Genomic DNA, 17,628 nt, shown 5'->3' with positions numbered 1-17,628 from the left:
CTTCTGCTTCCTCTTGTCCAGCGTTCCGGCGAGCTCGTTGCTTTGCTCTCTGATGATCCATCACCGCCTCCTTCGGTCCTATCTTTCGTAAGGCCCTTTCGCCCTTTTCCTTTCAGTTCCTTTGTGCTTTTCTTCGCACTTCTCGCTGTTTTCGTGCTCGTTTGGACACTGTTCCGACCATTCTGCTTGTCAAACTTAGACTTCCTTTGTGTCGTTCCTTGTCTTGATAATGGCCAGTTCTTCTCGTCCATCCGACCTCGCTCCCGGTTCGATGAGCGGGATGCGCTGAGCTTCACCCAAACCTTTGAACTTCCATCTGACCTGAACTGATATTAGCCACACCCTCCGATCGGCCACATGACCCTCTAACCGACACTGTTTGTTTTTTTCGAGATAGTTCGTGACCGGTCTGCGCTTTCCTATTCATCCGTTCATCCTTGAGGTGTGCAACTATTTCCGCCTCCCGCTCGGCCAACTCGTCCCTAATTCCTTTAGGTTGCTATGCGGGGTGGTTGTCCTCTTTAAGCTGCACGGCATCCCCTTAGTCCCTAAGACTTTCCACTACTTCTACTATCCCAAACAGTCCGAGTGGGGTACTTTCTTTTCCAATCGCGAATCGGTCTCGTTTTCTTCGACAAGATGCCGACCTCGAACAAACACGGGAAGGAAAACTATTTCTATCTTCGTTTTCCCGAGCGACCGTCCTTCTGCACTAAATGGCAGACCACTATGCCGAGCCCGCCGGACCTCGGTATATATAAGAGCCAGCCAGATTACCTTCACGCAGCCAATCTGCTGGCCGGGCAAAGATTTAACATCAACAAGCTGCTCCACGAGGGGGTGCTATATATATTTGGACTGAACCCGATCAGAACGAAGCTTCCGAGCAGCATGGGTAAGCATTTTCTTTGTCCCCCTTCCTTTTGGTCTAACTGATTTATTCTTCTTTTATGCAGCCGACATCATGTGGCGCGCCAAGGTTGCTGATCGGATGAAGCTGAAAGCTGCCGAAGTGGAGGCGACAGCCACGAAGGAGATGGCCGATCTAGGCATAGAACCGGTCGGCTCACACGAGGGGGAAAGCGAAGAAGCTTCACCTGCGGTTGGAGAGTCAACCGCTCGGATTTCTACAACTGCACCGGTCGGTGATGCTATCTCGTCTGCCGGACAACCAGCATTAGAAGAAGCAGGGCACTCGACCGAGGACTCGCCACTGATCATACGCAAACGGCGCCGGACGGATCACCACACCCAATCAGCTACGTCTGTGGAACCGGGGACTGAGCCAGCCGGCGCCCCCTCTGTAGCAATTGCCCCGGCCCCTGCTCCAGTCGAGGCCATTTCTTTGGATCGAACTCCTTCCCAGCTTGATCTGCCGGTGGCTTCTCTTGGAGTGCCCCGCCCGTCAGTCCCAGCCACAAGCTCCTCTTCGGCTTAGGCGTTCTGGTATAATATCCGCCCCGCTCGGCGAGTCATCCGGGCGCGCAACCTCAGCTCAATCTGATCCGAGCGGCCCTCGAGTGGTTAAGGTCGTCCTCCACCTCCCAACAGAAGAATTTCTTCTAGCGGCTGATCGGCCAATCGCCCCTGAGCATCAGATTACTATCCGCGGACCGCTCGCCAGGATATGGGAGGATGCGAGGGCCCACGTTGCCTTGATGACTCCCGGTCAGCTCAGCGACAACCACTTGCAGCAAGCTACCGGGGTATGCTTCTTAACACAATACATGACTATTTGACTTGGTTCGTGATATTATTTCCTCTGTGCGCAGAACTGGGTAGAGAACATTGCAGTTAGCAACCGCCTGGCTGCACTGGAGGAAGAATTGAAAAAGCTTCAAATTTCCGGAGGGGCGCCAACTCAGGGGCCCTCATATGCCACGCTTCGAGCCGAGCTGAGCAAATCGGAGAAATTACTGGCAGCCGAACGACACAAGTCCTCTGGCCTGGAGACAAGGGTAGCTGGCCTTGAAGCCTAGGTCAAGTCTCATGACCAGGAGATGAAGCTGGCGACCAATAGAAAAAATAGGGTCGTCTTCGATTTAGAGGCAAAGAATGTGCAGGCCCGAGCGCTGGAGCAGCGCGTCAAGGAGTTGGCCGATCTGCTATCTGCTGAGCAGGAGGGCCGATCGACCGCCGAAGCTAAACTTCAAGGAGACAAGAAAGATCTCCAAGACGCTCTTGACGCTTCCCGAGCGGCGCTAAAGGAATATCAAGACGGTGAATCAGGCCGCTTTGAAGTGATTAAACAAAACTATCTCCGCTAGGACGAATTTGGCGAGAAGTTTAGCGATCGGCTAGTTCTAGCCTTTGAGGAAGCCATCCGGGCGACAACGGTTTATCTGAAGGCTAAGGGCCAACTTCCGGAGACGGCCTCCATCCCTCCTAAAGACTTTGCCGGTTTATTAGAAACCATCCCTGAGCCCATTTTTGAAGCCTTGGAGTGAGGAGCGTTTTCAGCTTATCTTTGTTTTTATGTTTTTGAACTGTATCTGTATGCTCGCCGTTCTGCGAGTCACAATTATCCGCTTTAATATGACTTTCAAGCTACTTGACTGTGTTATTTTTGTACGCCGCGTTAATATAAAATTCCGTCTCTGCTAATGTTACTTCTCCGCACGCATTTCTCCCGAGTGGTATTCAGTAGTCCTTAGGCCGGGGGGTTAATTCAGAGATAATGTATATAAGAACTAGAAATAATATACAAGACTGAGAATTAAGACTTAGAAATAGGACTTAAGACTGAGAAATAGAACTTACAAACTTAGGATGTTTCTCAGAGTAAGACTTGTAGCAAGATGTGATGTGTGTCTTGCAACTGAGAGAGTTAGGGGTTTTATAGAGTTTTCACCGGTGAACTGGGTGCACTCTGGGCCCCATCATCATTCAGCCGAATCTTATCTCTTGTACCCACTACAGTTACTAAAGTAAATCATTATTACATACTGACTCAGCATTTCTACTTTACAGGACATATTGAGTCGACACCCTTATCTTTTTAGACAGATGGACGGCTCCCTGAGGCTCAGTCCAAAAGTGCTTTTGGATTTTATGGGCTCACCATGCTTTCTTATGGTGGTACATCTTTAATGTGCTGGAGAGTCTCTGCATCTTTAGAAAAGCCTCCAATAATTCAATTCGGGTGCTGGTTACAGCCGGAAGCGCATCTTTGAAGTAGAGACCTTGCTTTTGTGTAGTCCTGAGCCTAAAGTCATTTTCTTTAACTCTGCAGATAAGTCCAAGTTCCCTGATGCTATTGATGACATTTCTTGATGCTGTCCATTCAATGTCTTCCATGTGGGCTCTTTTATGATGCTCTTCTGGATGGAGGATCCTGTTTTTGCTGGATTGGGCTAGTTCTTCGTACTGCTCCAGGAGATGATAAGGCCCGCTAGGTGATGGGATGCTGCTGTATTTGGCCTTAAGTTGAGCTACTTCAAGGTTTCTTCCATCTGATTCAGCGCTAGAAGGTCCTTCTCCGTAGGAGTCCATGGGCCTGTTAGAACACAAAGTAATCGGGACAATGCGTCAGCCAGGAGGTTATCTTTACCTTCGATGTGTTGAAATTGGACGGGAATGCCAAGGCCAGTAATAAAGTCGGTAAAAGCTATCCATCGAACACGAGATGACTTGTTTTGTGCTGATTTATTAAAGAAACTGATGATGGCTTGGCAATCAGTTATGATAAGTAGCTCCTCTTTATCAAGATAATAGATTTTGAAACTATTTAAGCTGTTCATAACAACATAAATTTCAGCGTCTATGGTTGATTTTGGTGGTGAAAATTTGCCGCTTGCATAGGCGCAGATTTTCTCATCCGCTTTTGAATCATGCTTCTGAAGCTTCCATTTGCAAATGCCACCCCATCCTTCCATACAGCCGTCGGTTTCAATAAGCATGTAGCACTTGGCAGGTGGTATAGTTAAGTCAGGTAATTCCTTGATCATTGACTTGACCTTTCGTACTAAAGCCCAGTCCTGTGAATTCATTCGCTTCTCACCATTTGGGCTTGTCTTAGAATATAACGGGCCCAAGGTTTTTCTTAGATTAGGAATATAGGATCGGGCATAATTGAGAAGACCCAGCAATGAGCGAAGCCCTTTAGTTATTTGTAGCTCCTGATCACTAAAATCAGCTATCTTTGTAATAATATGAGCCTGCAGTTTAATCTTTGATTCTCCTATTGTTGCACCCAGAAATTCTATAGTTGGGCTTCCAAGCTTCATTTTTGTTGGGCTTAATATTAACCCATTCTTTTTGCAGATATCTAGCAGAATTTTTAAGTGACTTCGATGCTCCTGTTCAGATTCAGAGAAGACTAAAATATCATCAATATATACTGCAATGAAATCTTCTGTACCTTTGAAGCAGTTATCCATCTTCCTCTGAAAAACAGCCGGAGCATTTTTTAATCCGAATGACATTACTAGCCACTCATAAAGTCCATCTGGAACCCAAAATGCAGTCCAAGGAACAGACTCGGGGTCCATTGATACCTGATGAAACCCACTCTTAAGATCAAACTTTGAATAGATCTTACTTCGGCCTACCTTATTGATAATAGTGTTGATGTCAGGAAGGCTGTACTGATCCTTGTGGGTGTTGTCATTGAGGCGTTTATAATTGAAGACCATGCGTTCCTTCCCCTTTGTTTCTTTTCCAGTTACGGGATCAACTGTAGTGCCTGAATGAACAATAATTGCAGTGGTCCTATGCCGGCTTGTGCTTGGTTGAATCACCTTTAGCTTTAACAAAGCCTGGATATGGGCACTGAAAGATTTTTGCATTTGGGGAGTTACATGCTTCAGGGGTCTATCTTCAATAACCAAATCTGGAGTTTTGATCTCCAATTTGCACGTGATTTTATTCTTGGCCCAGTGTTTGGTGGGATTATCTCCTATGTATCCTGTATCAGTTAATTCTTTGATGAGGTCTTGTAATAAAGTACCTGATTGTCATGTACATATTTGCTCTTGAATTTGGTGGTATTCTTCTTCTTCAAGCTCCAATTCTTCAAGCGTAGATGCTGTGGCAACAGTTTGCTGAGTTTTAATAGTAGTTATGTTCTTGTAAAAAGTTACCTCATCTCCTTCTATTCGGATGCCTCCATATAATGATCGGATGAAATTGCATCCAATTATCATAGTAATGTTGCCTCCAATTGTTAAGGGAAAGACATACGTATAAGGTATCCTGAATGTATGTTCCCCAATCCTCATGCTGCCATACTTCAACTTCTTATTAGCAGTCGTCTTTGAGTTGATACCACTGAAATTCACAATAAAAGTATTATCTTCTATAGCTTCGGGTGGTATGGCTGCTTGGTCTATGCAACATGTGGTCGCTCCAGTATCTAATATTGCATTGACTTTGAAGCTTTTTACTCCGGGTATGCTTAGTTCCACCATTAGGTTGAAGAGACCATTCGTCTTTCTCTTAGAGGTGATTACTTCTGAAGTAGAAAGCTCCTTTTCTCGACCTTCAGTTACAAACATATATGCTTCCTCGTTTCCTTGAATCTCTTCATCCTGGATTTTTGATATTTGTTTCTTAAGGTCAGAATTTTCTAATTCAAGAAGATCTACCTTTAAACGAAGCTCCTCGTTTTCTGTGTTAGTTTCAAGTTTATCCGCAGAAGCATTTCTCATCAATTCTTCTTCTCTACTTTGGAATTCCTTTTTTAGTTGTTCCATCTGAAGAATGGAAAGCGCCTTTGCAGCCTCAACTTCCTGCTTGAGTCTTGCCATTTCTGCTTCAGCCCAATTAATATATGCCTGTTGTTCTTGAACAAGACTACTAGGATTGTATGGAATAGGTGCCTTTTGCTGAATGAGAATTGTAGTATTAAAATAATGCTTTGAACACATACCACATGACGTTATCTTGCATGTTGCACAATGCATCCTGTGCTTTTGCATCGTCATTCTTTTACAGCAGTAGCATCTTTCATAAGGGTATGAAATTTCATCATTGATCATCCATATGTGAGTGCAGTCATGCTGAGTTTTGGTAACTCGCACCATAGGTTGCCATCCACTTTCCTTTCCAATCATATAACAGTTTTTCTCTTCTAAAAATACAAATAAAGATTCATTAAGGTTCATGAGTACCTGGTGGTCCTCTCCTTCGGATATACTATAAATGGCGTCAGAAGGTTCATCCCCTTCCTGAACAGACATTATTTCATAATCTTCTGGAAGTTCCAAGCCTTCGAACATAGCTACCCTTTTTGTGTTTCTGTATTCTTTAGGGCAGTCTCTTGCAAAATGACCTTCCTCTCCGCATAAGAAGCACTTACATTTCTTGTTCCTCAAAAGGTGTTTCTTCTTTTCAATTCTTGCGTGAGAGTTATGGGGCTTTCCTTTATAAGTAGTAGATCTTCTTGCACCGAACCTTCCTTTCTTTTGATAGTATCCTGGTATGGGTATCTGATCACAGAATGGTAGGTCTTTTAACGACCTATTGAAGGCTGCCTTCTTGCATTCTTCTTCCAGATATTTATATGCGAAGAGAACCCTTGGGTGAACTCCTATCGTATTTCCTTGGTATTTTTCTTCAAATGCAACTTTGATTCTTCTACCAAGATCTCCTGGTAATTTGAGCCAGAATTTCTCAGATAGCTCTGATCCTGTGAATAAACGTCCAGTTTTTGCAGCTAAATTCATATAATCATTCATAAATGGAAGAATGTCTTTAATGTTAGCGCAGGATATCCTTTCAAGATCTCTATAAGCATTATCTTGCATATCTGTGGATCCTTGAAAAGGGTCTTCTAAGATAAATACCCTTCGTATTTGAGATAGGATATTTTGGGTACCATTTCTTCCTTCAGCTGAGTTGACCAATTCCTGATATTCTTCTGGGTAAGTCATCCGCCATTGAATCCATGTTAGTCTTTCTGCCTCTCCCAAGAGGTTTTCAATAAAGTCAGCTTTATCTTGGTTATCTGTAAAATTCTGTAATGCAACCACATTTTTAGTAATGCCTTCCCATCTTAGAAAAACATCTTCTATTTTACCGAGTTGTGTTGGTAGGGTCAGGATGGCGCCAGCTTGCTGGTGTGCAGATGGTAGATTCCACCATTTAGATGTGTCCCGACCTTTGAAGTGTTTTCCTCTTCCAGGTTCAATTGGGGGACAATGCTAACGGGTTCTGATTTTGCCCTGTTTGTTGGGGGATATCCCACCGGATTCATTGTAATGTCTACTGGAGGCCGGTATTGTGAGACAGCCTCAGTTGAGTAAATTTGTTCAGTCAAGGCTTTGAGCTGTGGGTAATCATTGACCCATGCTTCATCTTCAGCTTCTTCTTCCGTTATTCCTGCAATAATATGCATTGGGTAATCATGGATCCATTCTTCTCCTTCTTTCCCATCACCTTCCGCAAAAGGATTAGTGAATGCCTCAATAGGAACATCCTGCAAGGCTAAATATTGTAGATAATCGATATAATCATCATCAATATCACTAGTAATTGCTGTGCAAAAATGGTTAGATGAGGAGGATGAAGGAATATTATCAAGCTGCTGTTGCAACTCATTACGATAATCTCGGGATCGTCTAAGAATTCGCCTTGTCTCTGTGATAGCTATTTCCATGGGATCATCTTCTGATGTCATAGCTCGTCGATATTCCTGATGAAATTGTTGATATTCCTCGACCAAGCGAAGACGTCATAGTTTTGTTGGAGACATCTGATCAGCTTCTCCTTCTGGCTCGGTTCCAGGTCGGATGCGATGAACGTAGTGGCGTCCGCTCGGACAGGGTGGATCTTTACTTCCTCCTTTTCTTCGTAAATTAAAGAAGGTGGCTTTTCGGTTATAGCATTTACCTCGACGCGTGGTGCCTTCCGAGCAGCATTTGCTTCAGCTCGGACCATCTCCACATAATATCGTCGGGCTGCTAGTTGGTCTCCGCGAACTTCTCCAACCCGATCTTCTACGGGGAATTTTACCTTTTGGCAGAAGGTGGAGACGACCGCTCGGAACTCGTTGAGAGCCAGTCGCCCCAAGATCACATTGTACGCGGAGGGAGCTCTGACTACGATGAAGTTAGCAGTCCGCGTTCTTCTGAGCGGCTCCTCTCCCTGCGAGATGGGTAGCTGGACCTGTCCGACCGACAAAACTCCATTACCGGTGAACCCGTAGAGGGGAGTTGTCATCAGCAGCAACTCGGCTCGGTCGATTTGCAATTGGTCGAAGGTCTTCTGGAAGATTATATTGACCGAGCTGCCTGTATCAATAAAAATGCGGTGAATAGTGTAGTTACCTATTACCGCTCGGATGATGAGGGCGTCATCATGCGGGACTTCGACTCCCTCGAGGTCCCTAGGTCCAAAGCTGATCTCGGGCCCGTTCGCCCGTTCTTGACTGCAACCAACCGCATGGATTGTGAGCTGCCTCGCATGCGCCTTCCTTGCCCTGTTAGAGTCACCTCCGGTTGGTCCACCAGCGATGATGTTAATTTCTCCTCGGGACACGTTGCTTCTATTCTCTTCCTCCCGAGCGGACGGCCTCGGACGCTCGTGCGATGCCCGAGGTTGAGTCCTGGGCTGCTGATGATGTTGTCGCTCGGGGGATCTTCTTTGTACACGCCGGCCAGGGCTCTAGTGTCGATGTCGCCGGTCCGGCGAAGGCGATCGGCGGCGGTAGTTCCTTGGCGTAGGATGAGTGATTGGGGGGAGGCTCCGACAATCGCGCGTGTTGTGGGTTGCTGACTGATGGAGTGAACAAAACATGGGAGTACATACCTTCCCCCTGGGCTTAGGCCGATTGGCCGCTACTTGTTGAACGGCGTGCGACCTTGCTTGCTGATGAGGCCGGACGACTTCCTCCCGAGGTCCTCTAGGTGGATGGTAGCTAGTAGGTCGCTTCCGTTCGGTAGAGGCCGGTGGTTCAGATGGTGCTTCCTTCCTTCTGGCCGCCTGAGCTTCCTCTACGTTGATATACTCATTGGCCTTGTGCAGCATATGGTCGTAGTCACGAGGCGGCTTTCTGATGAGCGAGCGGAAGAAATCACCGTCCACAAGCCCCTGTGTGAACGCGTTCATCATAGTTTCTGAAGTGACCGTTGGGATGTCCATGGCCACCTGGTTGAAGCGCTGGATGTATGCTCGGAGTGGCTCCTTCGAACCTTGTTTGATGGCGAACAGATTGACGTTGGTCTTCTGGTAGCGTCTGCTGCTCGTGAAATGGTGGAGGAAGGTCGTTCGGAAATCTCTAAAGCTCTTAATTGATCCGTCCGACAACCTCCGGAATCTGCGTTGAGTCGAACCGGATAATGTAGTAAGGAGAACCCTGCATTTGACCCGTCGGTGTATTGGTGAAGAGTGGCTGCGTTATCGAACTTACCGAGATGGTCGTCCGGATCGGTTATACCACTATACTCCCCGATCGATATTGGAGCATAATGCTTCGGGAGAGGGTCTTGCAAGATCGCCTCTGAGAACTGGCGATTAACCCGCTCGAGAGATGACTCCGCGCGTAGTGCCTTCCCCTTTCTGGCGTCCCGTACGGGTGCTTCATCGGACGATCCCTGGTTGGCTGGGGTCAATTCCGACGGCGTCTGGAACAGTGCTTGATGGAATGGAATAGGGGCGGCCGACGCGTCTCCCGGTGTGCCGGTCTGCCCTTTGTTCTGAGCCCACGTAGAATATTGTTCCAGTAGGTCCTACATGGCCACTCGGCCTCCAGAGACCGAGGCGGCCTGTTGCGCTATCCTTTCTGCTTGGGCCTTCTGCTGTTGCTCAACCATCTTTGCGGCTCGCGCTTGAATGAGTGCTTCGAGCTCCTCGGGAGAGAGCGTTACCATGAGTTGGCGTCCAGCTTCTTCCATCTTCTCGGCTCGGATTCAGGTGCGTTCCCACAGACGGCGCCAATTTGATCCTGTCCGAGCGCTGAGTTGATGGATGGACACTGGGGACGTGGCATTCTTCGCTGTCTCCGACGGGTGATGTGGATCTCCGGCGAACCTGCAAAGAAGCCGAGCCGGGAAGGGGTTCCCGGCAACGACCCTCCGACGCTCAAGTCAGGCAACGAAGGAGAAAGGAGGCAGAGTAACTGTGGCTACAGTGATGAGAATTATGCATACCTCCGCCGAAGTTTGGGGTCCTTATATAGGACCCCGGGGAGGCGCGGGCACGCTTCCCCAGACATACCTCCAAATAAGTGTGTCAGAAAAGCATGCCTGAAGTCATTCCGCAATCGTCCGAGCATATCCCTGACGTGACGGTGGAAACTTCCACCGTACTATACTCTGTCCTGGTCGGCCGCCGACCATGCTGTTTGTCGGCGGCAGGCGTCTCGAAGATGATCTTACCAGCTGTTCCTTTCGTCTTTTTGCGCCTCTTGTCGGTTCCAGGGTCAAGTGGTCCGGCCGCTCGGCGCTCCCTGCACTCGGGTACGTGGATGTATTGGACCAAGCGAGAAGATCCTCGGTCCTGTGCTCGGATGGGATCGCACCTCAGTGATCTGTGCTTCGACCGAGCGGCCTGTCCGCTTGGCCCATAAGCTCCTTTTCCTTAAGCGTCGGAAGCTTGACCTATTGGTCGAGCTATATTCCGGTCGGCTTGGAGGGCATCCTGCCGATCGGGCTACTAGCCGGTCTGCTTGGTGGGACCTTGGGGCCGCCTTTATTGACCTTTGACCTCCACGTGTCGTTGACCGCATCGACGTGGCGCCCCGTCCTTACCACCGGATCAGTAAGAATTCAGTCTTACTTAATATAGGTGAATGTGATGACCCACAAATGTATGACACTTACTTAGAACAGTAGATAGTCTATGTTAAAAGAGACTACCATGCAAAACATGAACTAGACATAAAATCTGGTGAGTAGGAGAAAACTATTTAGGTGATGTAGCCAGAGCAGCATGGGAATCCTATAAAACTACTCATCTTGAAGAAATAGCTAGGATTGCTTCACAGGGAAATAATATACTTAATTTTTGTTATACTATTCACCGACTTTTTACAGCAAGAGATGCCAATACAGGTTTAGATATTAGATAAAAAGAAGTTATGAGAGACTTAGAACAATTATAACTGGAATTGGATTAAACCTTTTTGCAATGACTTCCTGACCTTAATTCCCCTATCAGGAAATTAGTGTAACCCATAATTAGGAGAAAGACTATTTAGTAAACTTCCAGGGGAATTAGGAAAAGAAATACATAAGGCTTGGACAGACATGAAAATAACACCCCAATATGACAATATTGGAATTAGTATACAACATATTATTTCTGTACTCAAAGAAAAATGTACCTATATCTGTATTAAAAAACAACTTAAAAACCAAACAATATGGGTTTTGTAGTTAAATCTACACCCCCAACAGTATGGCTCAATGATACCTAAACAAAAACATTATCGAAATACTAAAACAACTACACAACCAGCTAAAACTAAAAATGTCAAGCCAAGAAAAACATATTATGTTCGAAAAAGCAGAGAAAAGGAACCGTATTTAAATAAAGAAAAACATGTCAGAAAATACAAACCAAAGAAAACTTATGCTAACACTATTACTTGTTTTGCTTGTAATGAACCAGGACATTTGTCTTATGCCTGCCCAAATAAGAAAAACCTATATACAAGAGAAGCTAAATTAGTCACCTGTACAAATTTAGATCTAGTAGAAATTCAATCAGACGTCTCAGACACATCTTCTATTTATTCTATTATCTCGGTAGATGACATGGAAGAAGTTCCCCCCTCTTCAGATTATAGCCTAGTAAATTCCTTCTTACAACCTCCGTATTACACAGGTTTCGACTACAGATCATTAAAGAACTAGAATTATGGGACGACTTTCCTCCCATAGACACAAATTTAATGCTCACACAACTAAATACAACTTTAAGCGAATCCAATTGTACACATGATTGAAAATTAAAAACAGGAACAGATAATATACCTTGCTATTTCTGTAGTTATTATCCAGCAGTTGATTGAAAATTTTATTGTCTGGTGCTATGAGAAAATTGAGTCCCAGGATAAGATGGATATTCTGATGTTATAAGGGGTTAACCCATAATTTGGAAAGAGTTTGGGAAGCGCTATAGGTACCACAGTTATTATAAAATTTTATATGTATATTTATGACAAATTGGGTACTAGTTGTTGTCCGTCAAATTATGTACTAATTAAGGTTGGGATGAGATTTTGATAAAAGTTTTGGGTAAAATGGACAGAAGTGTAGCCTCATCTATAGTAAAATTAGTAGCTCCACTATCGAAGAAGGCTTGTAATGTAAACTCATGGCCATGTATATTTACTAGGCATTTTACCCTAACATCCAGGGTTCTATTTGTATTACAAACAAATACTAGGGGTTTTTATGAAAACCATATCACTGATTGGTAAATCTATCATTTGTCAACTTTTACCCTTGTCAGGTGGTGGAGAATTTTGTGAGACCAGTTCTTCTATTTGGTTTGTTATTATATCCATATGAGCTTTAAGTTTTTTATTCTAGTTTCTAATGTTGATACTCTTGTTTCTAAAAGGATATTTCTAGTACTACTTTTAGTGGGATGTGTTATAGGGATTAGAACATTAATAGTTATGGAGGCAAAGATTACACGCCTGCTTTTGGCAATTTATACAGGTACCTCTTTTATCAACTGCTGGATAATAACTACACAAATAGTAAAGTATATTATCTGTTCCTGTTTTTAATTTTCAATCATGTGTACAATTGGATTCGCTTAAAGTTGTATTTAGTTGTGTGAGCATTTAATTTGTGTCTATGGGAGGAAAGTCGTCCCATAATTCTAGTTCTTTAATGATCTGTAGTCGAAACCTGTGTAATACGGAGGTTGTAAGAAGGAATTTACTAGGCTATAATTTGAAGATGGGGGAACTTCTTCCATGTCATCTACCGAGATAATAGAGTAAATAGAAGATGTGTCTGAGACGTCTGATTGAATTTCTACTAGATCTAAATTTGTACAGGTGACTAATTTAGCTTCTCTTGTATATAGGTTTTTCTTATTTGGGCAGGCATAAGACAAATGTCCTGGTTCATTACAAGCAAAACAAGTAATAGTGTTAGCATAAGTTTTCTTTAGTTTGTATTTTTTGACATGTTTTTCTTTATTTAAATGCGGTTCCTTTTCTCTGCTTTTTCGAACATAATATGTTTTTCTTGGCCTGACATTTTTAGTTTTAGCTGGTTGTGTAGTTGTTTTAGTATTTCGATAATGTTTTTGTTTAGGTATCATTGAGCCATACTGTTGGGGGGTGTAGATTTGACTACAGAACTCATATTGTTGGTTTTTAAGTTGTTTTTGAATACGGATATAGGTACATTTTTCTTTGAGTACAGAAATAATGTGTTGTATACTAATTCCAATATTGTCATATTGGGGTGCTATTTTCATGTCTGTCCAGGCCTTGTGTATTTCTTTTCCTAATTCCCCTAGAAGTTTATTAAATAGTCTTTCTCCTAATTCTAGGTTACAGTAATTTCCTGATACGACAATTAAAGTCAGGAAGTCATTGCAAAAAGGTTTAATCCAATTTCAGTTAAAAAGTTATAATTGTTCTAAGTCTCTCATAGCTTCTTTTTGTCTAATATCTAAACCTGTATGGACATCTCTTGCTGTAAAAAGTCGGTGAATAGTATAACAAAAATTAAGTATATTATTTCCCTGTGAAGCAATCCTAGCTATTTCTTCAGGATGAGTAGTTTTATAGGATTCCCATGCTGCTCTGGCTACATTACCTAAATAGTTTTCTCCTACTCTTATCATAGCATCACCAGATTCTATGTCTAGTTCATGTTTCGCCTGGTAGTCTCTTTTAATAGAGACCATCCACTGTGTATATATGTATATATATACCACTATTAAATATTTATGATTTTTCTATTATGCTTCTTCTTAGAAGTTACGTTGGAAAAATACAGTAAATAGTAAATAGTAATAGTGAACAGTAAATAGTAATAGTGAATAATAAAGGAAAGTATAGTAGTAGTGAATTGCGGAAGTAAAGTAAATGACAACAGTGATGTAAATATGTAATGATACTGTAAAGTTTTACTCTTTTTTTTTATACTTATTATGCTTTCTGTTCTTGTTTGTTTTCCATGGAGCCTCGCCTATTCAGGATCTCACCGTTTAATCACTGCCCCGGCTTATGCGTAAGATTTTGGATTAAAAATATCCTTCTTACTTAGTCCGCACAGGTCTTATATGATTCTGGTTATTCCTAATACAGTTACTGTTCACCTATTGGTTACTAAGATAAGGACTGAGGAAAAGAACCAAGAAAAGATAGACAGAATATCTTTGCTACTAAACTCAGTTTATCATCATAAAAATAAGCATAGATCTTATTTAGTGGAGAATTGCAATCAGAAAACTGAGAGAGTTACATATTTGTACATAAAGATAACTTACAAAGAAAACTTACAAACACACTTGAAGAACACAGGGAGAATTAGGACAGTAGCGATGGCAGTGGGAGAAGTGGATGCCCCAAAAGGAGAGGTTTGGGAGCCTTTTATAGGCATAGGAGAGAGTGCTTGCTTGGAGAAGAAGGAAAGCAGGGAGAGAAGAGAAGCGAGGTGCCTGAAAAGAGGAGGCTTGGTGAAGGACAGGTGAAAAGCAATAAAGGATGGGAAGAAGGAGGGTCTGGCAAAAGGAGGCTTAGTGAGGGATATATGGTTGCATTAGTTAGGTGGATATACTGTTGGGGGAATGGAAAAAAATGTCATGGATGACGTTTTTAGTAGATGTTGTTGTGGTATTGTGTGAATGGAAAAGGAGGTCATAGATGACGTTTTAGGGGTAGTGTTGTCATTAAGTCTCCATTAGGTTATCTAGGTTATTATCACTTGTAAGGTCCAGAGATGGAGTCTGTGGGCTTCCTGCTAAGTCTGACTGCATACTTCTGTAGAGTGCTGCTCTGTATGTTCTAGCAGAGATGACTGAGCTAGCTAGTCGTTTCTGGCAGTATCTTTCAGTTTTTCTTTGATAATATTGAAGCAAAGTCGTGTGTTGTGTTTTAAAGGAAAAAGGGAAGAATCTAGTATCCATCCATATCTTTTGGCCAGTAGATTTTTTTAGTATAAGTTTCTCCGACTAGGAAGTAATTGTCTGGATCTGTCAAACGGTCCCAAGCCCAATTAGTTCCTTGTACTGATGCTCTCCAGTGCTTTAGTTGGTCTCCAATATTAGGAGGAGATTCCCAATTAAGATCTGGGTCGAAAGGATAATCTTCAAGTTTCGTCTGAATACCTCCAACTTCATTGATGTCAACCTTAACCAGATGTTTAGCTAGTTCAATGTTAAGGTCAAGCCATTCAGGTGGAGAGCTATCAAAAGTGTATACGACAAACGTTTCTTCTTCTTCTAGGGCCAGAGAAATGATAATACCAAGCTTCATAGAAAAATCTTTTACAGAATCTAGATCATGTATCCAAACTTTGTAAAATAGTCCATCAGAAGAAAAGGAGTAATAAGCCTTCCTTTGTAAGAGGTTGCTTTATACTTCTCATAGTCCAAGTTAACTTTACGGAAGAAATATAACAGCTGGCATAGACATCCTTATTTAGCAGAGTCTTCACAAGTTGGGTCAATTTTTTGACATTTGAGTTTTGGGTCAAATTCTGCTTCATAGACAATAATTATCTCAGGAGGGGGATTTTTATGGAAGACCTTTAAGGCTTCACATAATTCAATAAAGGTTTGTAATGCAGACTGTTCTGCTAAGTTTCAAACGTAAGAGTTGATGTCTTCAGGTATAGAATTGAGCAGGCTCAATATATGAGCTGCGGATGTTCTTTGAGCGAAGGTTGTAGCAGCTTGTTCTTTTAATTGGGCCAGTGTTAAATAGTTAGGTCGTTGTGGTTTTTTGTCTATTAATGCTGTAGAAGAGGAAGGAGACCCATAAGTTCCTTCAGTAATTTGTGCATATGTAGGAGTCTCTTTAGTTTGTGAGCTAGTTGGGTTTGTCATTATGATTGTTGTTTTTAATAAACTGCTAATAAAAAATTAGCATCAAGTTGGGCTCTGGCAGCATTAAAAGCCTCTTCAAGTGAATAGTATCCTTTAAAGAAAGGATGTTCTAGGCCTTGTATGGTCATATTTGTTTCTTCAAGTAGCATATACCCCAGCTTGTGGTCCAGAGAAGACTACATAACAAAAGAATTTCTTGTCTGCTAACTTTTGTATGGTTATTAGAAAATAGTTTGTTAAAGTATTTATAACTGCTATCTTATGTCCAGAGCTGCCAGGAATAGTTGGAATGTGCCAAATGTTATCAATCAGACAGTGTCGTATGTGATCTAATTTGTCTCTGAATATGGAGCGGAACTGATCCTCTTGTTGTGTGAACTGTTGTAATTCTTGGGTTCCAAATCTTAATGTTTTAGTAGCAAATGATGTTTGTACCTTCCTTGGTCTATCCATTACCTGAAGGAAAAAAAATTAATGGAGTAAACGAGATAAAGTATCAGCTAAAGAATTGTTAATTCCCTTTATATGTTCCAGTGAATGCGTAAACCTTTATTAATAATGGTATCTGTGAATTTTAACCATCTCTTAGTACTTAAACCTTTTCTTAATCTTTTAGTTTGTTGACTATACTTGACTATAGCTTCACAGTCTGTTCTAATAGTAATTTCTTGCTTATTGCAAATGAATAGTTGAAAAGCTTCTAGACAATAAATGACTGCTAATATTTCAAAATTTAGTGAAGTTAAATGTCTTTTTTCTTGAAATTTCCCAGAGGTATACCTGCATAAGGTTTCTATAGTTTGAGGGTCATATTTGGAAGTTTTTCTAAATAAGATGTCTTCCCATCCTGTTTCACATCCATCTGTTTCAATAACTAAGTAGTCGGAATCAAGTGAGAGTGTTAACATGAGAATTGCTTTTACTAACTATTTAATTTGTTTTACAAGTGTTATATCTTGTTGATTAAAATGTTTTTGTCCGGTTAAGGAAGTTTTATTGTATAAGGGGTCGCTAATTTTTCCTATATCTTTTAAATAAGGTCTTGCATAATTTATGAGTCCTAAGAAATCACTTAGAGTTTTAGTATCTTCCATTTTATCTGGAAAAACAAGGATTTTAGCTGAGATATGAGGTTGAAGGGCTATTTGCCTATCTCTGCTCTTAGGAAATCAATATGTGTTGTCAGAAGGTATGAGTTCTATGTAGGGTTTGGTGGTTAAGGTATCAGACTATCCCTCTATTGTCCATCCCTTAACCACCAAACCCTACATAGAACTCATACCTTCTGACAACACATCATCTTGTCAATATTCCCATGTTAACACTCCCACTTGATTCTGACTACTTAGTTATTGAAACAGATGGATGTGAAACAGGATGGGAAGGCATCTTATTTAGAAAGACTTCCAAATATGATCCTAAAACTACAGAAACCTTATGCATGTATGCCTTTGGGAAATTTCAAGAAAAAAGACATTTAACTTCACTAGATTTTGAAATATTAGTAGTCATTTATTGTCTAGAAGATTTCTGATTATTCATTTGCAATAAGCAAGAAATTACTATTAGAACAGACTGTGAAGTTATAGTCAAGTATAGTCAACAAACTAAAAGATTAAGAAAAGGTTTAAGTACTAAGAGATGGTTAAAATTCACAGATACCAT

Source organism: Zingiber officinale, chromosome 5B (assembly GCF_018446385.1).
Source record: "Zingiber officinale cultivar Zhangliang chromosome 5B, Zo_v1.1, whole genome shotgun sequence".
NCBI classification, from domain to species: Eukaryota; Viridiplantae; Streptophyta; class Magnoliopsida; order Zingiberales; family Zingiberaceae; genus Zingiber; species Zingiber officinale.
The sequence above is the reverse complement of the archived record's forward strand: the minus strand, read 5'-3'. Positions refer to the sequence as shown.